Raw genomic sequence first — 27,436 nt, 5'->3', positions numbered from 1 at the left:
TTGGAATTACTGTCTTATAGGCTGATATGATTCTTGAAAGAAGTTCTTCTGATGCAACTTGAGAAGCTTGTTATTGTGTGGTTGTAAAATGCTTCAAAAGGCTTAAAATCCTTGTGCTTGAAACATATGAAGGAAAACCAGCAGTGTTCTCAGGGTAGTTTCTGTAATGTTTAATAATCATTTATGAACAGATATCACCTTTTAATGTTGATAGCAAAAAAGGGAATGCATTGTTAAACATTTGACATTTTGGAGTTTAGTGTGAGTAGTAATACATTTAGTAATACATCTGGCATATATGCATGTTACAGATTTTCTTTCTGAATGTCAGTTATGAAGAAATCTCAAGTCCTTGCTTAAACTCATTTACATGAAGCAGGGATGAAGATCACGTGCTGATAATGCTATTGTATTTGTACTCTGGCAGCTAATAGTGGAATACTCGAGCTTTAATGAAAGTCTTTTTATTGTCTGAGGAAGTTAACGATTGCCTAGATTAGTATGCTTTAGGGCCTCTGCAGACATGGCTACACAGTTAGAATGTTGTATTGGTTAACGAAGAGAAAAACAGCAGGGAGAAATCTGTCTAGAAATCCTTGTGTAGCAGATTTCCTCACTTTAACCCTCTGTATGGAGGAACAAATTGGTTATTCTATATGTCACATTATATACAGAGGAAAAGGACAAGTTTGTTAAAGTAATATTATTTACATGTTCATTACTTATTATGTTATTCCATTGTTTAGAGTTTTTCTTTCAGTGAAAGGGATCAACCCAATAACATTTGGTCTTACGATTCAAAGCCCCATAAGACAGCACTGTGCACCACCGGACATGCCTGATATTCCCCTCAACAATGAATGAGGTTCTGCTTCTGTTTTGATTTAACCAATGTCCAAAATTGCAGAAAATAAAGTCAAGGGTTTTTAATGAGCATTCTGAGTATTTTAATGGGTTACTTTCAGACAAATAGCTTTCTTTTCAATTGAATAAATGGTTATGAATTCTTTTTTTGATTTTTGGCAGGGTATTGTTGTGAACATATCATGGGTATACAGTAATCCCTCCTCGATCGCGGGGGGTGCATTCCAGACCCCCCCGCGATTGGTGAAAATCCGTGAAGTAGAAACCATATGTTTGTATGGTTATTTTTAGATATTTTAAGCCCTTATAAACTCTCCCACACTGTTAACATTATTAGAGCCCTCTAGATGTGAAATAACACCCTTTAGTCAAAAGTTTAAACTGTGCTCCATTACAAGACAGATATGACAGTTCTTTATCACAATTAAAAGAATGCAAACATATCTTCTCTTCAAAGGAGCGCCGTCAGGAGCAGAGAATGTCAGTGAGAGAGAGAGAGAGAGAGACAGAAAAGCAAACAATCAAAAAATCAATACGTGCTGTTTAGCTTTTAGGTATGCGCACCGCGATAAAGCGGCATTTTGTAGAGTAGCATCCGTATCCTCTAGGCAAACAGCCTCTGTGCAAACAGCCCCTCTGCTTACACCCTCTCTGTCAGGCACAGAGAATGTCAGAGAGGGTGAGAGAGACAGAAAAGCAAACAATCAAGCACCACGCAGGAGGCATATCGTATATCATTGAGGAGTTTTAGTTAATATGTAATACATGCTCTGATTGGGTAGCTTCTAAGCCATCCGCCAATAGCGTCCCTTGTATGAAATCAACTGGGCAAACAAACTGAGGAAGCATGTACCATAAATTAAAAGACCCATTGTCCGCAGAAATCCGTGAACCAGCGAAAAATCTGTAATATATATTTAGATGTGCTTACATTTAAAATCCGCAATGGAGTGAAGCCTCGAAAGTCGAAGCGCGATATAGTGAGGGATTACTGTAATGGAAGTGAGGATATTTGGAGCGGGAAATGAATTTGAGATGACAGGACAAGATGAAGAACATTGGCAGTTGAAGGCTGGAACTGTGCAGGAATCAAAACAAATGAGTCACTTAAAAATCATAGTCAAATACAGTATGTCAGAAAGGAAGGACATAAACAATTGAAACAAACAAGATTCCATAATAAAACTTTGATATGAAGATTTTGTTGGCATTAATTTGGTCCAATGAAGAGATGCTTGACAACCCACTACAATTGTTTATAGAGTCATGGTAGTGACGTTGCTCATGGCATTGGCATCCGATCATATGAAGGCATCCTACATAACAACGTACAACAAAATGTCCGAAACCATGAGACATCACTCAAAATGGTGCTCAGGTGCTGAAAAGACCCAAATGTCAATAAATTAACATCCACAGCTGTATTATTAAAAGTGCACCTTTAAAATATTGCTTCACTAAGCATTAGTGTCTTTTCGTTGTTTGACAACATTTTTTGCAGCTGTCTACACTCCTGAATTTCACCGTTCATAAAGACAGTTTTGTAGCTCTGAGTTGAAGCAAACTGAAGAAGAACTCATGAAGAAGCCATTCTCCATATTTGGTGCAAAGGCTTTATGCTCCACTCATTCAAAAGCTCAGATTCTTTTATGCACTCTTGTGGTTTTTGTTTTTGGAGAAACTGACTATTTTGACAATATCTATGAGTTAGTTGTTTTTAATCTTATTTTAAAAAAAAACTGCCTGTCCCTAAACTATATTTCTTTCAGATCACAATATGTTGTTTTCCCATTTGTCTGTTTCCTGCTGCATTTTACTACAGACAAATTTTAGCAGGGCAGACCAGCAGTACTGTTGTTAGAGTTCCTGCTTCACAGAGCCATTGTTTTAATTTGAATCCCATGTCTGACATCTTTAATGTTTGGAGATTGCCCATTCTTCCATTGTCTGAATATTTCTTCTGTGGGTGTTTCAGTTTTCTACCCAAAACCTAAAGATGTTAGTGCTATCAACAAGAATACATATCCACAGAAAGTCATTCCACTAGTTACATTTTCTGGGTTGAGACATATGGCAGTCAATTTAATAGCAAACTTTCATAATAGAACTAGACCAGTATATTTACCATCTTGAACTCCATTTTCTCCTCTGGCCCCCTTTAAAATGATCTCAGAGGAAGAAGTTTCTGCTATTACTAAAGCAAGTACAAAAGACAACACTGACAGTCATCTGGGTAGCCTTATGAACAAAACAGGATGGAACACCAAATGGGGTGGCAGTTCATCACCGGGACTAAATCCACACAGCGTCAGTGAGATTTGTAGAACTAATCTAAGCAGTCATCACTGCTCATAAAGTTTGAAGTGGTCTGATGACATTGTCATTGACAGAACTCAAAACCTGTTTGGAGGCCACCCTTGCATCTTCCCTCCATTAATAGGTTGTTCACCAGAAGCAGAGAGAAGGAACAAAAAAGGAAGATAGAAAAGGCTTAGTTGATCTGGGGAAAGCAGTCCAGTTGATCCTAATTTTAGAGACTGATGCCAATGCCTTTCATTTTGCATGTCCTTGACAACTGGGTTTTATTGGTTTGTTCCTTCAGTTGCTCCCCTTTAGCATGTTAAAATAAAACTGAGGTTGTGTAAAGCTTGAGAGAAAAAAAGAACAAACTGAGCCAAAGTTAGAAAGCCCTCACCATCAGGCTGTATCATCAGTACAAAACATGCTTCGGGCTGCAGGCAAACCACATAATCCGTTATCTGTAGATAATGACATTATCGCTTGATCAGTTATCATTTTTATGGACATATATTTGACAGTATTTCAGAGTATTACAGATATTTTCACAGATTTTTTTCAAGTAGTAAGTATGCCTAATTTGACAGCTGCAGGAAAAGAATAACAAGGCAACTTTAAAGAATTGGAGTCCTGAGGGAAAATCACATTAAATTGCTGCAAGAAAATGATTCAAAATGAAAAAATAACAAAATTGTTATTCTTGAATTTATGATGGGTAGCATGGTGGCACAGTGGTAGCGTTGCTGCCTCGCAGTTAGGAGACCCGGGTTCGCTTCCTGGGTCCTCCCTGCGTGGAGTTTGCTTGTTCTCCCTGTGTCTGTGTGGGTTTCCTCCCACAGTCCAAAGACATGCAGGTTAGGTAGATTGGCAATCCTAAATTGTCCCTAGTGTGTGCCCTGCGGTGGGCTGGCAACCTGCCTGGGGTTTGTTTCCTGCCTTGTGTCCTGTGTTGACTGGGATTGGCTCCAGCAGACCCCCATGACCCTGTACTTAGGATATAGTGGGTTGGATGATGGATGGATGAATGAATTTATAACTACACCTTCCTCTGTGGAATTGATCCATTAAATGACAGCCATCTTCCAGTTGGCACCATTTTTGATCAACTGCAAGGGACAGCTCTTAAAATCTGTCATAAGTGGTTTGCATCTTCATACTAAAAAAGGAAAGGAGATATTATTACTGATGGTGTCCATTGCCTTCCTGTGCTCCCATGTGCCATCATACACCTCTAACACGGCTCAGATAATTCCTAAGTATTCTAATTTGTTTCTTTCTGTGTAAACAAAGGTTGTGTATTACTGGATAATTTCAGTCTTGTTTTACTTTAAATATGACATCACTGTTAATGACATGTGCTTAATTCCTGAAAAAGTGGAAGTAGATATGCTTTATGGATCTACCAGTTTTGCTGAAGTCCACACAAGATTTGTCCTTTGTTAAAATTTATGTGCCTGTGAAGAGAAAGGATGAAAGAGTAACACAATCGATCACCATAATGAGTACTGTCTGTCTTCTAGACCACACTGTGTCCCCTAATTTCATTCGCCATTGATGCTTTAAATTATGATCATTGACAGCTAAAGCTATAGGACAACCGCCTTTTCCTTTAAAATCCAAGACATTAGCATACTGAAATTTTAGCTTCTGTTCTCTGCCCTTTGGTTTATACTAAAGCAGATAGTTGACTCTGTTATTGCGAAGAATAAACAAGGAACAGTAAGAAGCACATTACTGAACTGACTTTTGTAAATGCTGAATACAAGTTCTAGGTCTTCAATTAAATACAATGAATTGAATTTCCATTTATTTAATGAAATGTCTTATTAGACAGAAATACATATTTTAAACTAGGTTATATCCCTGTATACCTTAAGATTCAACATATTACAAGATCTAAGTGAATATTAACATGTGTTTTCAATGCATGCAGCCATAAATTATCAAACCCACTTAATTTGTATTTGGGTAGGGTAATGCTGTAGGTCAGACTTGCAGCACTAGAGGCAAGGCAGTAACTACAGGTAGTTTGGATCCACCTATATCCACACAGATCCATTCAGGGACAATTTAATATAAACATATCATCTGAAATACATGTCTATTGGAGGTGCAAAATAAAGTTTTGTGTAGAATGTTATGTAGCTAGTTAGTGCTATTGCCTGATAGTTCCTGATAGGACAACTTCATATTTAGTTTTCATGTTCTCTCCCTGTCAGCATACTTTGTACCTCCTCTGCTTTGATAGTCCTCAGAAACAAGTATAGTTTACTGGTGAAACACAGCTTGCCTGATGTGAATGCTGGGAGTGTGCATGAATGTGTGCCTTTCAGGGCTGGTTGGTTCATACTTTGAATTCAATACTTATAGAATAGTTTGTCCATGAAACCTTTCAAAGAATAAAGAGTGCTATGGATGGAAGTTTTTATCTACAAAGGCCTTTTTAAAACATACTGCATTCTACATGTACCTAATTACCTTTGAAAAATACTGAATGTTTTTGTGGTGCCTCATCAGGCCCAGTATTGTGCATTAGGCCAGCATCACCTCTAGAGAAAGATCAAAAGCTTGGCACCCAGAGTGGCATATAGTAAGTCTGAAAATGCATGGTCTGTGCTTACTGCAAGGAGTCAAAATCTTGTGCGGGTTTCTAAACAGGAAAAAAAAAAAATGAAAGCTATACCTTTGGTTGTATATTGTTTCTGTGATAGTGGTTACTAGCTTATTCACAAAATAATCTGCATTATGAATGATGGTTCAACTCCAAAAAATGGTTTTGGTTACATATGCATGTGTATGTCTGTCTGTGTGTGTGTAGGGGTTGTTTGTGGGCTTTCTCCTCCTATGCTGATTTAATCCAAAATACCAAAAATGTACATATTAGATTAACATGAGTTTTTGGTTGTAATCAATGATTGTTTTTAACACAATATGTTAAAGCAGAAATGTTAGAAGTCTTTCTTCATATAAAGAAGCGCAGGATTTTAGGGACCTTAAAATCTAGACTTGATGCTATTTTGAAAAATCGAGAAGAATCAAATTGGCAAGCTTGTTAGACTTGTTCTAATGTACTAAGTATCTCTGGCCTTTGTATGACAAGGTATAGGTGAAAGTGTGAATATTTCCAGCAAAAATAAATGGATAAATTAAAAAAATTACTATAATGATGTATTATTATAAAGTAAAAATATCAATGAAAAAGAGCTCAGAAGAAAAGTTGTTCAAAAATGGAATTTGAGGAAGAATGGAAGGAAGACAGAGGTATGCTGAAGAACGGAATAAAGGAGGGTTATTAATGGTTTATAATAAATATAAATTACAGCAAAACCACGATTATTCGTCATACAATTAACTGTCAGTAGACATTTACTGTCAGGGCCAAAAAAAACCAAAATTATGCACGCCAGTGCCTACCTATTACTGTACTACTACCGTGTGGTACACTGCGAGTTATGTACATTGGAACAATTTTCCTTTGTGCTAGCGTTATTTGTTCTTCCCAGGCACTATATGTCATGCTGCAGTTTGAAATGAAAATGTCAGTTACGTACCTTCAGTTTTAATAGCGCTTCGTAGCTTTTCTCTTTGTTATAATTAATCTACTATACTTTGTTATGGCCAATAAACATATGCTTGTGGTGATGGAATTTTCATAAAAAATTGAAATTACTAAACGTTTATGATATGGCAACAGTGCTTCAAGTATTGCTTCAATTTATGCAGTAGGAAGAACAACACTGAACGATATAAATCGTGATGCAGACAAAATTGAAAAACATGTCCAAAATGGAGACTGATGGTAATGTTATTCTGTGTTAATTTTAATGTTCATCTGTATTGTAATTTTTCTTTTTAAATTCTGTTATGTTTTGCTAATATATTGTGACATGCACGCAGCTTGTGATGCACTATACGGGAGAAGAAAGGGTGGAATTAATGCTGTAAATGATTTCTCCTTTAGAGAAAAGGGAAGGTTCAGTGAAAGGAAGTTTTGAATAGGAAGTTAGGAGACAATAAGCCGGAGTGTTTGCCTTCTTATATTTTTTTGTGGTGTGTTCCGTAACTCAGAAAATGGAATATAAGACAAGGCACTGTTTGTTACAGAGCAAAGACTACAAGTAAAACGGAAAATTCCAGTACCTCTGAGTTGTATTTTCTTATTATCCTGGATGAAACAATATTATATGAATTAATTAATTTTGTTAATACTATATTATATTTTGTTAATATAGTTTTGTCTTGTAAATAACTATTCACTAAACTAATCTACTGTATATGAATTTTTAAGTAGCTGTTCTGTTATCCATATTTTCTCTTAACTATCACAGCCTCAGTCCCGAACCCTGATGGATCGAGGTTTTACTGTACTTTTATTTTTGACCAAAGTACTAGCCAACATAGATGCAGTGCAGCTCTAGTCAGAGTATGCTAGCTGAAAGGAGTGAGTCTGGATTTAAAAGCTGAGACCAGACAGCAATCTCTTAAATAAGCAGACAGATTATTTTTGGGCCCTATAACTAAAGGATTGATCTCCCAACTTTCTTTTAAACATATTTGGGATGTTTAGTACACCAGCATCTCAAAATCCTAATGCTCATTCTGGTTTGTAAGCAATAACAAATTTAGATAGATACTGTAAGCAGGAATTTGATGATTAAAGGCTTTACATGTTAAATGGACAATATGGAAATCAGCCCTAAGCTTAACTGAAAGTCAATGCAATGACTTGAGAACTGAACTTATGTGTTCTTACTTTTTAGTTCTTGTAAAGATTTTTGCAGCAGCATTTTGAATGAACTGAAAACTACATATAGAACTATTTAAACAGCCAGTGAATAATGAAATGCAGTAATCAATCCTAATAGAAAAAAGGTATCAATTACATTTTCAGTATCCTTCATATTTGGGAAACATCTTATTGTTCCAACATTTTTAAATAGAAAAAACAGATTTTAGACAGATTTGTAATGAGTGTTTTAAAAGACATGCCAGTGTCAAAGATAACTACTTAAACTGTGTGCTGTGTGTGCTGATTCAGTCAAACTAATGGTGATTCCAACTGAGTTAAAGAATATTGTTGCAGTCTGCATCATTCCACCCAAATAAATTACACTTCTGGTTTTTTTTTTGGGGGGGGATTTTTTTTGTGTTCAGAGACTTGTAGATACCATCCATCTACACTTTTAACTCACTGATACAACTAATTAAAGACAACACTGGAGAAACTGTATAGCTGGGTGTCATCTGCATATGAGTGAAAATTAATTTTATGTTTTCTAATTGTAGTTCCCAATGTAAAAGAGTAAAGTAAAACAACAGTAATAGTCAGAGTGCTAAACCCTGCAGGACACCATATTTGACCTCTGAGTATAATAGCGGCATACTGCCAGCACATCTTTGTATGTACTGGAATGAATTTGATAAATATAAACTTAAGGACAGTTAATTAGAGCCCAGTGCCATTTTCCAGCTTATGTAATACAATAATTATGTTTTTAGATTATAATTAAATATGTATGGGGTTTTTTTGGAATTATAAATGTAGAGAAGAGCCAAGCAAAATGACACTTTTTATTGGTTAGCCAATAAAAAGTGTCATTTTGCTTGGCTCTTCTCTACATTCATAATGGCTAGCAAGGTACAACACCCTAGTACTTTGGAATTATAATTAATATATAATACTATAAAGCTAAAAGAACAAAGCCATACTTTTGCTGGGCCATGGTGAAATGTACTTTACAGATGTATCTGGGCACCTAAGACACAGCAAGTATTTCTGTGATTCTTCTAATTCTTTTCTTTTTTGAGAAAAGGTATGGCGTTACAAACCAATTGCTTTTCATATAAGTTACAATATACATAAAAGGGTACATAATAAATTGAAGTTGTAAACACTACTTTTTTAAACATGTCTGAGCCAATGCGCCAGATTGAATGTGGCTTCAAGTACTATTTTTCAAATTCACCTTCAATGTCACCTCTGCTTTACAAGACCCCCTAAGCCTCTGTGCCTGTGGTCATCAGACTGGCAAATGACATTGATGGATTACTGCTGACTGAATAGGTTCAAATACAAATAAAATGGGCACATTGGGCAAATTGGTAAAATGTGTGTTTTCTTTCTCTATAAGATCATGGTGCCTCTCTAAAGCAATGTAGTAATGAGAGATGTACATTCTTAAAGTGAAAGTAAAGAGTGTAAGTGAGAAAAATCATCAGTTTAAACATGTCCACACAAAATTCTGGCAGACCAGTCTTTCTCTATTAAAGAGTGTTGACTATTATTATTAAACTGTCCTGCTTGGGTGGGTTGCAGCAAACAGGTCATCCAGCCCCTGCAAGCTATCTTTCCTAAATGTCTTATACTGTATGTGAACAATTAATAGAGGTTTTTAGGGACAAAATTAAGGGCAACACAGCAATGGATTATGGGTGATACCAATAATGTTAAATGGCTGTCTATTCCTTTCACAATTTGGAAGTCACTGATTTAGGGGACACACAACCCTAATCTGATTCTGCCCATCTCTGTGCCTTCTGCCACGTCCCCCATTGCATCAGCTTCTGCTTCCCTGTCATTCTCTGTCTAACAATCAGATGGAAGCAGGACTCTGTTCTAGTTCTACAAATGCAAGTGGCATTACCAACATTGTGTTTGCAAATCTGTTCCAAACCCTAAACTATTAAAGTCACACTTGAGACACTATACTTTTTCAACTATCTGCGTCTTATCCATTGCACATTGTATTCCGTGCTCACAAGAAATCTTTTCTGAAACTGATCTGATATAGCAGCCATTCTCAGACATAACATCAAGTGTGTAGATGGGTTTATAGCTTGAAATATAAAGAAACTCCTTTAGAAAAGCAGTATGGCATTGCCATGTAGTGTAGTGTTTTAAAATTGCCTTTTGAAGACCTTGAAAATCAGAAGTACAAATCTGTTTATATTAAATCAACTTTATTTTTAAGCATATTGATGAGAAGTGTAAACATGTTTTAACATCACAACTTTTGATTTAATAAAAAAATCATAAATGTGTCTTACATATAAGTTGGAACCTTAAGAAAGTGAGTGCTAAAGCAGCCTGTTTTATTATATTGTTTTAATCCTTTCCTTCTATCTCTTGGAAGACATTAATGTTATTTAGATGCCATGAGGCAGTTGAATGCTTTAATTTTTTACCCAAGGCTTTGACTTTAATGATTTTAATCTATTCTAAATTGACCTATTGTGACTATATCTGTGTAAGTGTGCTCTGCTATGAGCTGGCACGTTGCCCTTGTTTTCTCCTGCCTCACTCTTGATGCTGATGTGGTAAAAGGAAGGTTCACTAGTTGATGAATAAATATGACTGTCTCTTACCATAACACTACAGCAAAGATGAATAAACTCAAACTGAAATAAACAATAGTTTCTACTAGAATTATATATACGGTTCTGTATTAGTACAATTTATTGTGAAACCTAAGCACATGAACACTGTATGATTCTTCTTCTTCTTCTTCTTATTTCGGCTGCTCCCATTAGGGGTCGCCACAACGGATCATCTTCTTCCATATCTTTCTGTCTTCTGAATCTTGTTCTGTTACACCCATCACCTGCATGTCCTCTCTTACCACATTCATAAACCTTCTCTTAGGCCTTCCTCTTTTCCTGTTCCCTGGCAGCTCTATCCTTAGCATCCTTCTCCCAATATACCCAGCATCTCTGCTCTGCATATGTCCAAACCAATGCAATCTTGCCTCTGTCTCCCAACCGTCCAACTTGAGCTGACCCTCTAATGTACTTATTTCTAATCCTGTTCATCCTTGTCATGCCGAATGCAAATCTTAGCATCTTTAACTCTGCTACCTCCAGCTCCTTCTCCTTCTTTCTGGTCAGTGCCACCGTCTCCAACCGAAATAACATACTGTAGCTGGTCTCACTCCCGTCCTGTAGACCTTCCCTTTCACTCTTGCTGATACCCGTCTGTCACAAATTACTCCTGACACTCTTCTCTACCCATTCCACCCTGCCTGCACTCTCTTTTTCACCTCTCTTCCACAATCCCCATTACTCTGTACTGTTGATTCCAAGTATTTAAACTCATCCACCTTCGCCAATTCTACTACCTGCATCCTCACAATTCCACTGACCTCCCTCTCATTTACACACATGTATTCTGTCTTGTTCCTACTGACCTTCATTCCTCTCCTCACGAGAGCATATCTCCAACACTCCAGAGTCTCCTCTACCTGCTCCCTACTATCGTTACAGATCACAGTGTCATTAGCAAATATCATATCATATATGATTCTAAGAGACAAATTTACAAGAATTAGTTTTCTGTGGAGCTTAGAAAACATCAATCATGTAAAAATGCATCTAGGACCTTCATTAATGATGTAAACTCAAGAAAATAAGAGGAAGGATGTATAAGGTGAGATGAACACACTGAATTTTCAAAAAGTCCCCTTGAAAAGAACAAGACACTGAAGAAAGTGCCTCAAGAAAGAGGTGAAAAGCAAACAGCTATAGGCAGCCAATCAGGGTAAAAAAGTAGGTAAAAGAGGGCTGGGTATTGATGTAGAGCTCGGGGGCTTCTCTGTAAGGTAAGGATGGGGATTTTTCTTTTCATCTGTCATGCACTGTATCCTTCTATTTACCCATTTTCTAAATCATTTTTCCTTATATGTATTGCTGTCTTGAAAATATCTATCTACTGCATTTACCTATGTCCTGTACTTCCATCATTCCCTTCACAGTTTTGTATTACCTGCACTGAGAGGATTGAAACATTAGTAACCAAAAGACATGGCAAGGGAATCCTGAATTTACAATAATTTAAAGTCAACCAAGCAAAGGGGCCCATGATTTAGAATGAAAAAGAAAAAGATAAAAGGTTTTCTATATAATTTGTTCACAGTGTAGATGTTTGTCAGTAGTTAAACAATTCAGTCAGCAATAATTGGTTTTCTTTAGTACTGATGAACCATCTGCTTGCAGTTTATTACTGCACAATTTTTGTCTTCCCTTTGCTGTTTATATTTAGCTGCAGCTATGAAATCATAAAGAGTAATTTTGTCAAAAGTGATTTTAATAGGCTGTATTACCCACGCTTTACACATTAAAAGACCTGTTGTTTCATTAAACAAGAATATAAACATTAGTACTTGAAATATAGTTGCTACTGAAGTTGTAAAGAAAAATAGTTATTTAGTCCTATTTTATATTTATTCAGTTACTTATTTTATCTTGCCAGTGCACTGATCTTTAGCTAAATAAAAGAAATCATAATTATAGTTTTGTATGTTATTCTTTATTGCCCAAAAAGGGCACCAACATTAAAATTATACATAGATTAAACACATTCACCATGCTTCTCAGTGTCACATGAAAATGTTTGAAGAAGTGTATGAATATTTCGTGCAACTGAATCCTTCCACCTCACGCTTAATACAGCCATTGGCCTCCCAAAATGTGACTTGTCTCCTGTCAAAATACCCCATGACCAACACCACATGATTTGTATCTAAAAGCCTGCACCAGCAACCATAGTGAGCACTGTGCATTGAACTTAGTGAGTCCATTGCATCTCTGGGCTGGGTGAAATAGGTCACAATGAGGTGGTATAGGTCTAGTGTGTGATTTTCAATTCTGTCCTGTAAGGCCCCATCCATTTTGCTACATTTTCATTTAAAAACACAGATACAACTTTGTTTTCATCTTTCGTCCACACTACCCAGACATTTTCAGCCTTTAAAAACTAACACTTCTTAAAGCACTTTCCAGGGCCAAAATACTTCTGAAAACTCTGGTGTTGCATTTATAGTAAGTGCAGCTATTTTTAAACAAAAAAACACTGATTTGTTTGTGCTTATATTGATGCCCTTTCCTGATTGGTTCCTGCTCATTACCTCATTCCCTAATTAGACACCTTCCACGGAAGGACACTATATTCCAACATAGCAGATATAAAAGAGTTGCTTTCCATGGTGCTTTTTGTGTTACTTACCAGTATGCATCTAAATTACATTTTGTACAGTTTGAATGCTACATACTTGCAGAAAAGGCAAATTATTTACTGGTCGCTATGGTTCTGTGATAAATCGGCTTTACCATTTTATTAAAAGTATTCAAGACACCATAAAAATCAGATTGTAAATAACTCAGTTCACAACCTCTTCTCAATGTTTATTGTATATGATCCATTCTGTAAGGAAGGGCACTTTCCATAACAAAATTATTAAGAAGACACTTAACAAAGTAGACAGTGTAAAATGCAACCAAATTGACAAGAATACATAACAGAAACATGACAGCACAATGCAGTAAAACGAAGATATAGACATATGTGTGTACACATTTATTTATGCATTTTCACCACTGAGCTAGTTTTACAAATATTCATTGGTACAAGATGCAGTCTGTTTGCTGTGGACTGCTTAAAATCAATCCTCTCTCAAATGAACACAAAGATGATCACTTTTTTTTACGTTTTGCTTTAACATTTGTGGTGTTTAATGACAAAACTACGGTCACCAGTTCTGAAGATTCTTACTTTGAACTGTATTCACAGTATTAACATGACATGTGGCCAATTTGCTGTGGCTCCTTTAAGAATTTCTCTTTCGCACTATCAGGGTCCTGTGCACACTGCTGGTGTTGAAATGACATAAAGTTCAGCGGAATTTGATTTCTACAGGTTCTGAATATTTCATAACTCTGTCCGTTCAAGGATTTTTCTGCCCCATGCACATATGCCAAGTGTAGGGGAGCAATTATGTCATGTGCGTTTTTTGTCATTTTAGTGTGGTAGGGGATACTTTTGTAAACAATGTGAAAACACTAGTATGGAAGGAGATTGTTTTAATTTAAAAACACCATTTTTAAATGAAAATGTACTAGTGTGGACATAGCCTAAGACCCTGAGATAAGGTGGATATTGAAAGTAAATGGTGTCAACCGGAAGATAAACATGGGAACAAAAACAGGATAACACACAGGGGGTGGAGCTTCAAGTTAGGAAGTCAATGCTTCTGTCACTTTCACCTTGGGGCTGATTTTGCTGACCTGGAAGTGGATCCCAGATGGCTGCCTTCATGCTGATAAAAGATCTCCCATCTGAGAAGATTCAGAAGATAGGTAATTCAAAGTCTATTCAGAAGAGAGAAAAGTGGTGATCCTGATTAGGAATACTGATAATACCTTAGAGGCTTCAGGCAGTGACTACTCGCTCTTCATATTTCCAACTCACCAGTTCAGCATATAAATGAGGAACAGTACCTACCTTACCACTTTTTTTGTTATTTCCATCATGTTATCTACAATGGAGACATATATACTGTACTTATGTACAGAGATCCTGTCTATTATTGAACACAAAAAAACCTTTGTGTAGGTTCCTTTCTTCACAATCAACAATATAATACTCTTCCTTTCATTTCATTTTTCTACGCCACTCCACCCCAGGTGAGCTTTGTCCTCCTACTGTCTGGACTCCAAATCATCCAGATGAGGCACAGGGCTTCCTTTTAAATACAACCAAATATAATTTCAACTATGTCAGCATCATAGCCAGGAAGCACTTTTAGGCCTGGCTGAGCCTCCAGCCAACAGTTCACTATAGCATTACCTATGGATTCCAACAGGTCTACCTTCCAGAACAACAAATCCCATGCAGGCCTGCGGGTGCCCAAACAGGTGCTATGACAGAAGGAAGCTGACACTCAGCAATACTGGTAAAACCCATGGCATCAAGAAGCAGTTCTGTCGTTCAATATATGCTGGCCTCTTCACCAGAAAAGGAACAGCACCCATCATCCCAGCCAGGATGTTCATATATCCATATGAGCCATTTGTGAAACTAGCCTAAAGAGTGGTCAGAAGCAAGGAGTTCCCTGTGTCAGCCAGGAAGCGGGCATGTCATGCCAACAGGGTTGGATAGAAGATCCCTGCCTGGCCCGGAGGCTAATGTGATGCATGGACATAGGGAGACAGCCTTAAAAGATTGCATGCTGCCCTTGAAGCACCGGCTGGCAACATTTTTGGGCCGGTGTATTCATACACATATCTTGTGGGCGTGCTGGGAATATACAGTATTTAAACACAGTACATACTTTATAAACTGTTTGACCCAGACTCTGAGCTAAAGGGCAAATGGAACTCCATTTAAAAAAAGATTTACTAATAAGAATGCAAAATTAAGATGTCACTCTATTGACTACATAAATCAGCAAATAAAGAAAACAGTAGAATCTAAACACAATATCTGTCATAACATTTCCTTCTCATCGGGCTATTGCTCATGCTCACCTACTGACTCAAAATTCTGAATGCTCTGGTAGGGAGTGACCATTTATATTCCACCTCAGAGTTATGTCTTAGGTCAAACGTCCTGGGGCCATCTGAAAAAGTGGATCATCTACTTGGCTGTCTCCCACTAATCCTTTGTAGCCTTGGTCTACTTGATCTTGCCAACAGACACTAGGTCCCAGCTAGGTTGTTGTCACCAGCCACTTTTAAGGGCATAGCTTGGATTCACATTGGACACCTTTTCTATTTTTTCCAGGCTTTCTGGACTCTAATATATCAGATTTGTAGTCTTTACAGTCCTTTATTTAAGAATCAAACAATCAGATAAAGACACATTCTTAAGGATATGGCTTCTCCAGCCTTCTAGCTAGAAACATCTAACATGCTCCAGCCTGTCACAATTTCATAATTACTTCTATGTTTCTAGACAAGTCCCATCCTGTTCATTTATATGTTTTATTGTAAACTGCATTTGATTTCTAACATCATGTTTAATTTTACAGAAAATGAAGTACGTTATATATAAATGCATAAATCAAGAATTAATTAAATAAAATGATGCCTACATAATATAATATAATATAATATAATATAATATAATATAATATTGCAAAGAAGGACAGGTATTGTAATTATCAACGGTCAGGCAGAAATGCCAAAATGACCCAAAAACAGCTTTTTCACTGTTTTTTTTCAAATTGATGACACTAAAATGCTGAGCCCTAAGAGTTTTCCCAACATATTTTTTTTCTGTAAATAATAGAAACAGATGTTAAAGCAAGTGCTCATTAACATTGATTGTGTTTCCTTTTCTTTTTTCTTTTTTTTTAAACTGCTTCTTCTTGTCTAATTCCAGTTGCCAAAGCAACCGTCCACATCAGGCCTTTTTCCTGAGGAAAAAAATTAACATTTTCAATTTTCATCAATGTTGAAGTTTGTTTGCATGTCACCCTACATTTTACAAGAAGGCCATATTACTGTTGTCATTGATTTATGAAGTTAACATTATTAAAAAAGAACAAGTTTTGTATGTTTTTTTATTTTTGCGGAAGGAAAGCTGTTACAGGAAGTACGGAGAAGCTTTGTGAGGAGACCTGGCAGAGAGGAAAGAGAATGAAAGCTGGTAAAGCGTAAAGCATTCCACCTTTTCTGTTATATATATTACTTTGCACCTTGTGTACCGTTGTGTGGCTTTATAATGTTTGTGGGCCATGTTGGGCTTCTCCAAATCTCTTCATCTTGTCTATCAGAGTTGTTCTGCTTATCCTGGTTTAATGGGTCCTCTTTGAAGAGTAGCTTTAACAACACTATTAAATAAATTTTCCATTACTCTAATAAGGTATTACATCAAGTATTCATTTTTTAAATAACATTTTCAAATTGTTTTCAATATTTTTTTTATATATATATTTCAAATTGCATATCAGCTGTAAAAAGTAAGAGGCCATTTTCTACTTCCATATTCCACATACTTCCAATTAAGAAGTTAAGCTATATTGCCAAAAATATATGGGCACCCCTCCAAAATATTTGTTGAAGTGCATAAAATCAAGCACAAAATGTAACCATGCAAAAATTGGCAGTAAAATGGGTCATACTGAAGAGCTCAAAGACTTTAAATGTGGATGCCAGAGGATGCCACCTTTGCCACAAATCAGTATGTGAAATTTCGGCTGTGTTAGACTGTGTGTAAAAATTACATCACTCACATCGGAGTTCCAATCTGCCCCTGAAAGCAACATCAGCACAAGAACTGGGCATCAGGAGAGTCATAAAATGGGTTTCCACGACTAAGCAGTTGCACACAAGCCTAAGATCCATATGCACCATGCTGAGCGTTGGCTGAAGTTGGTGTAAAGCAATGATTAGCCAATGTTTCCAAGATTTTATGTTTTTATAGAATTTTAAAACCTTTGGCAGACTGCAAAGGCTTATTAGGCCTTTGAAATCCATCATCCTGCAGTGTGAAATATTACTTAGCTGTAAAGAAAACTCAAAGACATTTGGAAACTTTTCCTGGAGTGGACATCCCAATAATTTCACCTAGATATCACACCATATCATATTCTGAAAAACTGCAAAGAACTCAATGACTGCATTCAATGACCTATAGACCTCCTCCAACATGACTCTATCAACTTCTTTAATAGGTTTGATCACCCTAACCCACTCTCACCTCGGAGTACTGCATTCTCCAACCATCCTTCTGCTGATACCAGCATAGGTGAGACATCCCCACCCACAATTACAGCAGCCCATGTGAGCAGAGAGCTGAAAAGACTTCGTGCCAGCAAAGCAGCGGGTCCAGAAGGTGTATTGCCATGACTGCTGAAGGCCTGTGCGTTGGAACTGGGAAGTCCTCTACAGCGCATCTTCAACCTGAGCCTGGAACAGGGGAGAGTCCCGAGGCTTTGGAAAACATCTTGTATCACCCCAGGTCCGCCACGCCCTCAACCCTCTGCAGTTCACATACCAGGAGAAGGTGGGAGCGGAGGATGCTATCATCTATATGCTACACCGATCCCTCTCCCACCTGGACAGAGGCAGTGGTGCTGTAAGAATTATGTTTTTGGACTTCTCTAGCGCCTTCAACACCATCCAACCTCTGCTCCTTAGAGACAAGCTGACGGAGATGGGAGTAGACTCACACCTGGTGGCATGGATCGTGGACTATCTTACAGACAGACCTCAATATGTGCGTCTTGGGAACTGCAGGTCTGACATTGTGTTCAGCAATACAGGGCGCCGCAGGGGACTGTACTTTCTCCGGTCCTGTTCAATCTATATACATCAGACTTCCAATATGACTCGGAGTCCTGTCACATGCAAAAGTTCGCTGATGACACTGTTATTGTGGGCTGCATCAGGAGTGGGCAGGAGGAGGAGTACAGGAACCTAATCAAAGACTTTGTTAAATGGTGCGACTCAAACCACTTACATCTTAACACCAGCAAAACCAAGGAACTGGTGGTGGATTTTAGGAGGCCCAGGCCCCTCATGGACCCTGTGATCATCAGAGGTGACTGTGTGCAGAGGGTGCAGACCTATAAATATCTGGGAGTGCAGCTGGATGACAAATTGGACTGGACTGCCAATACTGATGCTCTATGTAAGAAAGGTCAGAGCCGACTATACTTTCTGAGTAGGTTGGCATCCTTCAACATCTGCAATAAGATGCTGCAGATGTTCTACCAGACGGTTGTGGCAAGTGCCCTCTTCTACGCGGTGGTGTGCTGGGGTGGCAGCATAAAGATGAAAGACGCCTCATGCCTGGACAAACTTGTTAAGAAGGCAGGCTCTATTGTAGGAGTAAAGTTGGACAGTTTAACATCTGTGGCAGAGCAACGGGCACTAAGCAAACTCCTGTCAATCATGAAGAATCCACTGCATCCACTGAATAGTGTCATTTCCAGGCAGAGGAGTAGCTTTAGTGACAGACTTTTGTCACTGTCTTGCTCCACTGACAGACTGAGGAGATCGTTCCTCCCCCACACTATGCGACTCTTCAATTCCACCCGAGGGAGTAAATGCAAACATCATTTTTTTTTTTTACTATTTAATTTAATATTGGTTCTTTGTATCAGTATACTGCTGCTGGATTATGTGAATTTCCCCTTGGGATTAATAAAGTATCTATCTATCTATCTATCTAACAGAAAAACACCAGGGGTCAGATTTATAACACTTGCTTTATAATGTGCTTATATTTACAGAAGCTCTGGCTAATCCATACAATTTAGAAAAACTGATAAATGATGATGGTGGTGCAGTGAGTAGTGCTGCTGCCTTGCAGTTAGGAGACCTGAGTTCACTTCCCGGGTCCTCCCTGCGTGGAGTTTGCATGTTCTCCCCATGTCTGTGTGGGTTACCCCCTAGGTGCATTGGCAATTCTAAATTGTCCCTAGTGTGTGGTGGGTGTCTGTGTGCGCGCCCTGCCCGGGGTTTGTTTCCTGTCTTGTGCCCTGTGTTGGCTGGGATTGGGTCCAGCAGACCCCCATGACCCTGTAGTTAGGATATAGTGGGATGGATAAATGATAACACCATCGACAATGTTGGGAAATGCAGTCAAACCAGCTAAATGATGACTCATGCGTATAATAATTTATATAATCAAGTCGTTATTGTAATATGCATTGATGTGACAAAAATATTAGTTATGAATATGGTGTACAGACTAAATTGTGATTCCCTTTTGAGAGGGCCAATGCTGCATATTTGCACAGTAGAACATTTATTTTTTTTGCCAGTTTAAATCAGCTACCTGTTGTCACTTCTTAGAATTAAAATCCAATGCTGTCACAAAAATAGCATGAAGTAAAACCGTATACCTTACACCCTGTCTAGGAAACACTAAATGTCATGCGCTATACACATGGTCATATACAAAAGGAAAGAAAGGAAACATGCTTATAGTGACCAGTCGGATTTATTTATTTTTTTTGTCCATGGTCGTGACTGGTTTATAAACTGATTTGGACTTACAACAGACCTTCTCTGGAACCATTTGCTGAAAGACAGACTGCCTGAAACCAGGCTACATCTTTTCATATTTTAGAAATGGTTGGCTTTCTCTTAACAATTACCTAACAGAGGGAATTGGCCAACAAGTCAGGAATATCTCAGCCAAGCTTCAGCTCCATCATGTCCGCTGTGCTGGAAGCCATAAACTGAAATGCCAGCATAAAAAGGAAATATGCAGCAATGTCTGGTTTTTCTTAACATAATTGTGACAGTTAACGGCACTCACACTGCAATAAGTGCACCTAGTCAGAATGACGCTGCTTTTCTTAGTCGTAAGCAGTCACATTCCGCTAATACACAAGTCATCTCTGATGCCTAGATTAGGCTGATAAAAAAATGTGTCTTGGTTGGCTGGGTCAATCCATGAATCATTTATTTTGAGGCAAAGTAGTGCTGATCAGATGACTTGCTGAAGGTGTTGTATGTGATGGCTGGCATGTTGGTAAGGTACCATAGCCTACTGTATATTATTCATTGTAACAGTAATCACAACATTATGCACAACATTATGTATGTCACGTGATATGCCTGCCCGCCCAGTTACTGGTGCCTTAAACCTTTCCTAGAAACCCAGAGTACAGAGGAGCGAGGCTTCAATGCAGTGCAGAAAGCAGCATAGAACTCATCAACTGCAATTGGCTGTGGCTAGATGGATCAGGTGGCAAGTTGCTCTGATAGTCAATGAACGTCTGCAGCATTGTGATTACATATTTATGAGTTTCATTAGCATAGTCCATGTATGGTTGTTCCATAGTGGCAGCCTAGCATGATTTGAGCTGCATTCAAGTGCACACAAGGTGATTGTGATTGTAAAGGTATATTGCTTAGAAATGTTTTTACACCCAGCTTTATAAATCTGATATATATATTTTTTGTTTTGTCATGCACATTTTTTTGCTTTTTTGGCATGTGCATATTTTCACACTGAAATCCGTGCAAAGTTTTATAAATCTGTCCTTGGAGAACCAGAATAAAGTCTCTTGGCTTGCAAAGTTACATCTGAATGAATTAAAAGACATTTACATAGATTGTCATATTGGAGTAGTTTGACAGATTTGCACATCAAGTTTAAAGAAAACCAATTCACAATTAGGACATTGGGGATTGAGAATTATTAGCAATAAAAATGTACTCTTGGAGGAGTGGGGGTATTAGATCTAGGTTCTATCTGAACATCAATTTATTATATTCACCTACTATAAAAAGTTTACTTCTCTAAAATCAGCTAAACATTTAAAAGCCTGTCATACTTGGTGGTCCATGGTTTTAGTTGTTGTACTGTATTGTTATATCTTTTGGTCAGGTGAAAAATGTAAAAACAGATGCCTTCTTGTTGTCAGTTTGATAATGATGAAACATAGAGATCCAAAGGCAATTAAGCCTCTTTAGTACTCTGTAGCTATAACTATATTGGAAGGTCGGGATTTGCTTAAAGAGTTGCCAGTTGGTATATTAAATATTCCTGAGGCTACCAGCTAGAAAATATACTTTGTTAGTGAGAACAATTCTATCTCTAGGCTGATCATCTTGGATTATGTAGGACATGGAATTAATTCATATATATTATGGTTGCCTTCTTTGTATAAAGATATTCAGTATTTTTTGATGTATGGTAAAGGCAAGTGGGCATATCTTACTCCAACCTACTCCCATGAGATCATCTTATCAGATCTAAAACTCATTTCTGTTCTACTTCAAATAGATTATATATGCATTACATATCATATACTTCATGGGTGTGCTATCATTATTAATCCCTAAGCTTCTCTGTTTTCTTTTTTTTTTTATCTTTTATTAAATTTCTTTAAAGCATGTAACATCCCATACAATCAAGTCAAACATAACTAAACTAAATTCAATTCAACCCTCACCCATGAAAAAGAGAGAGCTAGAGTAAAACGTTTGAGAGTACTATAGAGGGAAAGGAGTCTGTCTCCTCAATATAGATGCTTATTCTAAAATATTATTAATTAGATCCTGCCAGATTTTAAAAATGTTTTTAATAGATCCTCTAAGAAAGAATTAGATTTTTTCCCATTACAAATAGTATATAACATCAGTTTCTGACTGACTTAACAGAGGTGGTCAAGGATTCTTCCAGCTGAGCAAAATAAGCCTACGTGCCAATAGTGTAGTAAAGACAATCACAGTTTGTTTGTCCTTCTCCACTTTAAGACCATTGTGAGGCTGGAGCTCGATTGCAATGTTTTTAGGTTGGATCTTGCCCTGGAAACATTTTGGACAATTTTAAATGAGATAAATATGCTCAATCAAAAATGTTAAGTTGAATAATTGAATTCTTTGCGCGTATGGAGCCTCAGTGAATTCCCTGCAAGGTTGCCTTCTACTAATTTTCTGAAATATTCAGTAAGAGATCCTTTTCCCACTTTACTCTGGGATCTTTAAAAGGAAGGGACTTTAAAATGGTTTTATCCAGTTAGGTCCATAAATATTTGGAAAGAGACAACTTTTTTCTAATTTTGGTTCTGTACATTACCTCAATGAATTTTAAATGAAACAACTCAGATGCAGTTGAAGTGCAGACTTTCAGCTTTAATTCAGTGGGTTGAACAAAAAGATTGCATAAAAATCTGAGGCAACTTAAGCAATTTTAAACACAATCTTTTTATTTCAGGGGCTCAAAAGAAATTGGACAATTGACCCAAAGGCTATTTCATGGGCAGGTGTGGGCAGGTCCGTCGTTATGTCATTATAAATTAAGCAGATAAAAGGCCTGGAGTTGATCTAAGGTGTGGTGCTTGCATGTGGAAGATTTTGCTGTGAACAGAGAACATGCGGTCAAAGGAGCTCTCCATGCAGGTGAAAGAAGCCATCCTTAAACTGCGAAAACAGAAAAAAAAATCTGAGAAATTGCTACAATATTATGAGTGGTAAAATCTACAGTTTGGTACATCCTGAGAAAGAAAGCAAGCACTGGTGAACTCAGCAACGCAAAAAGACCTGGATGTCCACAGAAGATAACAGTGGTGGATGATTGCAGAATCATTTCCATGGTGAAGAGAAACCCCTTCACAACAGCCAACCAAGTGAACAACACTCTCCAGGGGGTAGGCATATCGATATCCAAGTCTACCATAAAGAGAAGACTGCATGAAAGTAAATACAGAGGGTGCACTGCAAGGTGCAAGCCACTCATAAGCCTCAAGAATAGAAAGGCTAGATTGGACTTTGCTAAAGAACATCTAAAAAAGCCAGCACAGTTCTGGAAAAACATTCTTTGGACAGATGAAACCAAGATCAACCTCTACCAGAATGATGGCTAGAAAAAGGTTTGGAGAAGGTGTGGAACAGCTCATTATCCAAAGCATACCACATCATCTATAAAACACGGTGGAGGCAGTGTGATGGCTTTGGCGTGCATGGCTACCAGTGGCACTGGGACACTAGTGTTTATTGATGAGGTGACACAGGACAGAAGCAGCCGAATGAATTCTGAGGTGTTCAGAGACATACTGTCTGCTCCAATCCAGCTAAATGCAGTCAAATTAATTGGGCGTTTCATGATACAGATGGACAATGACCCAAAACATACAGCCAAAGCAACCCAGGAGTTTATTAAAGCAAAGAAGTGGAAAATTCTTGAATGGCCAAGTCAGTCACCTGATCTTAACCCAATTGAGCATGCATTTCACTTGTTGAAGACTAAACTTCAGATAGAAAGGCCTACAAACAAACAGCAACTGAAAGCCACTGCAGTAAAGGCCTGGCAGAGCATTAAAAAGGAGGAAACCCAGCATCTGGTGATGTCCATGAGTTCAAAACTTCAGGCTGTCATTGCCAGCAAGTGTTTTCAACCAAGTATTAGAAATGAACATTTTATTTCCAGTTATTTAATTTGTCCGATTACTTTTGAGCCCCTGAAATAATGGGAATTGTGTTAAAAAATGCTTTAGTTGCCTCACATTTTTATGCAATCTTTTTGTTCAACCCACTGAATTAAAGCTGAAAGTCTGCACTTCAACTTCATCTGAGTTGTTTCATTTAAAATTCATTGTGGTAATGTACAGAACCAAAATTAGAAAAAAGTTGTCTCTTTCCAAATATTTATGGACCTAACTGTATATTATAGAAATGCTGTCTGAGTCTTCAAGACTGATAATTCTTCTGGAATAGAAATAGGTGAGGTCTGACGAAAAATGGGCAGATTTCGTTTAGTAAAGTTTCTAATTTGGAGATAGTGGAAAAATTGTGTTGATGGGAAACTAAATTTAGAGTGTAATTGTTCATAGGATACAAAGACATTATTTATATACAATTCTCTAAATGATTTAATCCCATCTGTTTTCTTTTACTGTTTCTCTGTGGTGAAGTTTTATGCCACATCCACCTGATCACAGCACTATGCAGCCACTTGTATGAATGGAAAGAAAATAGATCTCAGAATTGTCTAAAATGAAGATTAAAAATAATGAGACTGACTTTAGCACCTTTATGTTAGGTAAAATGCCCAGTGGGGGCTAGGTGGTCTTTTATCCTGCAGCATCTCACCTCTGGAGTTTTTATTTTTTTGTTTGTTTTTTTCTGTCCTCCCTGGCTGTCAGACCATAGGATTGGACTTATCTTAAAGGAAAAAAAAATAAACATTACTTCAAATTAGATTTCTGCTACTTGCGTAGCTGTATTATGTCCAGTAAGAGCATATTGATTCATTATAAATTATTTTTATATATTATTTATTTACAGTACCTGTATATTTGTAACTCTTCTTTTATATTATGTAAACCACTTCAAGCTGTTACATGAAAATGTGCTATAGAAATAAAAATGTTGTTGCTCTTATTGTTACTACCATCCTTGTGATTCTTGATTGATTTTTAAAAGGTCATTTTATGCCACTAAAAACTCCTCACACTTATGAACTGGTAAATATTTTCAAAAAAGAATCTTATGGATTACATAGATTTCATAAATCTGTCATTTCTGGTGGGAGACCACTATTCACTTTGAAATTTTAGAAATACTTTTGGTCAAAATTAGAAATCTACAGTTGCACAATTAAACAGGGTATCACCCACAAAGAAATGGTTAAACAGAAAGAGTGAACCAAAATCTCAAATGAAATTTAGGGAACAATATTAATGATTCACAGTCAAATTTTGCTGAATTATTACCCTTGGCAGAATTTCCCAGAAATACATTAATAATTGTCACTTGACCGGGATGTCCCTATGTGAGTGCTTTTAATCAACACACTTGTGTTTAGCCTCTGTTACCCCAGACCATAATGAAAACTCTACCAATTTAAAGAATTATTGTCAGATTGTCTGAAAGAATGTCTCAGCTAAGAGCATCCATAATGTATCTGTAGAAGCCTGAGCCCAGGAGCACCACAGCAACTTGAGTTTGTTCTCTGTATATCTACACCTCTGAGCCGCTAAGCAGTGTGCAATTTTTTATTTTTTTTTCTGAATTTTAAGATTGTCATGCTCTCATAATGTCACCACACAGGTCAGTGCTTACACTCTGTACATTGACTGGGCTCACTATGCACATATGCTATCAAAGTGACCATTATTTTCCCATAAAAGAGATTTATTAACACAGAGAGAGTGTCAGCTTCCCTGACCTGATATCAGCATTTTTAACCCTGCATTTGTTTGTAGGTTTATGTTGTTTTGCTAATTTTTTTAGACTTTTGAGTAGTAGTTTATGTGGTTGTTTTTTCTTGTTTTTTTACACTTTGTTCAGTAGAAGCTAGGTTTGTAGGGATGCACTCACATCTGACCACCCTAACGGCAGATGAACACAGCAAGTCCTTTTCAACTCTACAATTATGTGTCAGTCTTCAGCTCCATTGTTCAGGTAAGTGGCTGGGCCTGCTAAGGATTCTAAAACCATGTGTGCTTAGTAGTTTGCCTCCCTGTGGCTAGTAAAACCAATGTAATCCAGCCACTCACATCGTGCCCACAGCTTATGTTTATTCCGGTGTGTTGAGACAGCTTTGCAAAGAATCAGAGATTCTTGCTTGCTCCTATTGCTGTTGTTGCTGTAATTTTGAAATAACCCATTTATATAAAAAACAGTTTAGGAAAATGAATGAATGAATTAATTACATATTAGATAGTATAAAATGTTTGGGCTATTACAGAAAAATTGATCAGTCTTGTTCATGGTTGTTAATTACAATGTTTAAAGCAAAAAAAAGAAGGTACAGTGAGGTTGAAAAGAATTTATACACTGTATTTTCTATATAGTAAACAATATTTTATGTTCTTCTCTAAATGTATGATTAAAACTAAAAATATAAACTGTTACAGATGGTGGTTACTATAGAAGATTAGGAGTATTAAATGAGTTCATTCTTCAGTATAGCTAATGGTCTGAAATGTAATATGATTTCAAGCTTCAAGTAAGGAATCGCATAACTTTTTTGCTGATGCTTGGAAAAAGTTTAAAAGATCCTAAAAAAATGAACCAGTTTTTTGTTATTTTTTCCATCATCAACTGTTTCCACTTTTAGAACACTGTAGTATGCAAAATGATACTGGAAGAGAAAGAGACCTAGTTGGCAAACAAAAAACTTTCTGAAGCTCTTGGGGCCTAATTTACAAAGTATTAAAGACTTAAATAGTCCTTTTTGACAAGGAGTCTAAGTGGAGCATGTCCAAAGGAGAACTAGAGGCACTTCCTGTGACCTGATAGATAAGGGTGAGAGCCCCAGTGCCGAAGTTATCACTCCACTGAGCTTGGTCTTGCACTTGTTTTTTGGCAATGAGCAGATGTGTGCAGCTAATATACTGTAAATATTGAACAGGGGTTAGGAGAGAGGTGAAACCTGAAATATTAAGTGTAGCAGAAACCAGTGGGGCGATTGCTGTTCCTCCTTCTCTTACTTGAATGTCTGCAAGTACACTATAACTTGGGGCAAGCATAAGTGTAGGGTGACCTCTAACATGTTTATGTATGCTTTGAGTTCATGTGGTATCCCATCTGCCAGGGAAAATACCAATCAGGTTAGACTTACTTACGTCAGTGTGTATGTAGAATGTGATTTACATGCTGAAAGAACCCTGAACTTCTTATTTGTAGAATCCAACAATAAAATCCTAAATTAAGTCATCAGTACATTGTCATTTCATTACGTTATGATTTTGCCAGGGCTGCTTCCCTGGCTTATGTTTAGGTTCCTTTTCTTTTCTTAATTTTTCAGTTTGAATTATTCAGTATGGTTACTGCAGTTAAAAGTGCTCTGTTCGGTTATCACTTTGTTGGTATGTTTATTGTGTGTATTATATGTGTATTATTGTGCTTGTTATATCTTCTTATATAATACACTACCATGGCTGTTTGTTTGTCTGTCCAGGATTTTAAATCACCTGATGAGCATGGTTCAAAATCCGGGTCGTCAATGTTACTGTCAGTATCCTGCACTGCAGTTTCTTCATCTGGTTCATCTAAGGTCCAATCCTCTGGTGGTTTCAGAATTGGAAGACTG

This window comes from Polypterus senegalus, chromosome 1, assembly GCF_016835505.1.
Source record: "Polypterus senegalus isolate Bchr_013 chromosome 1, ASM1683550v1, whole genome shotgun sequence".
NCBI lineage: Eukaryota > Metazoa > Chordata > Cladistia > Polypteriformes > Polypteridae > Polypterus > Polypterus senegalus.
Note: the sequence above shows the minus strand (reverse complement) of the source record.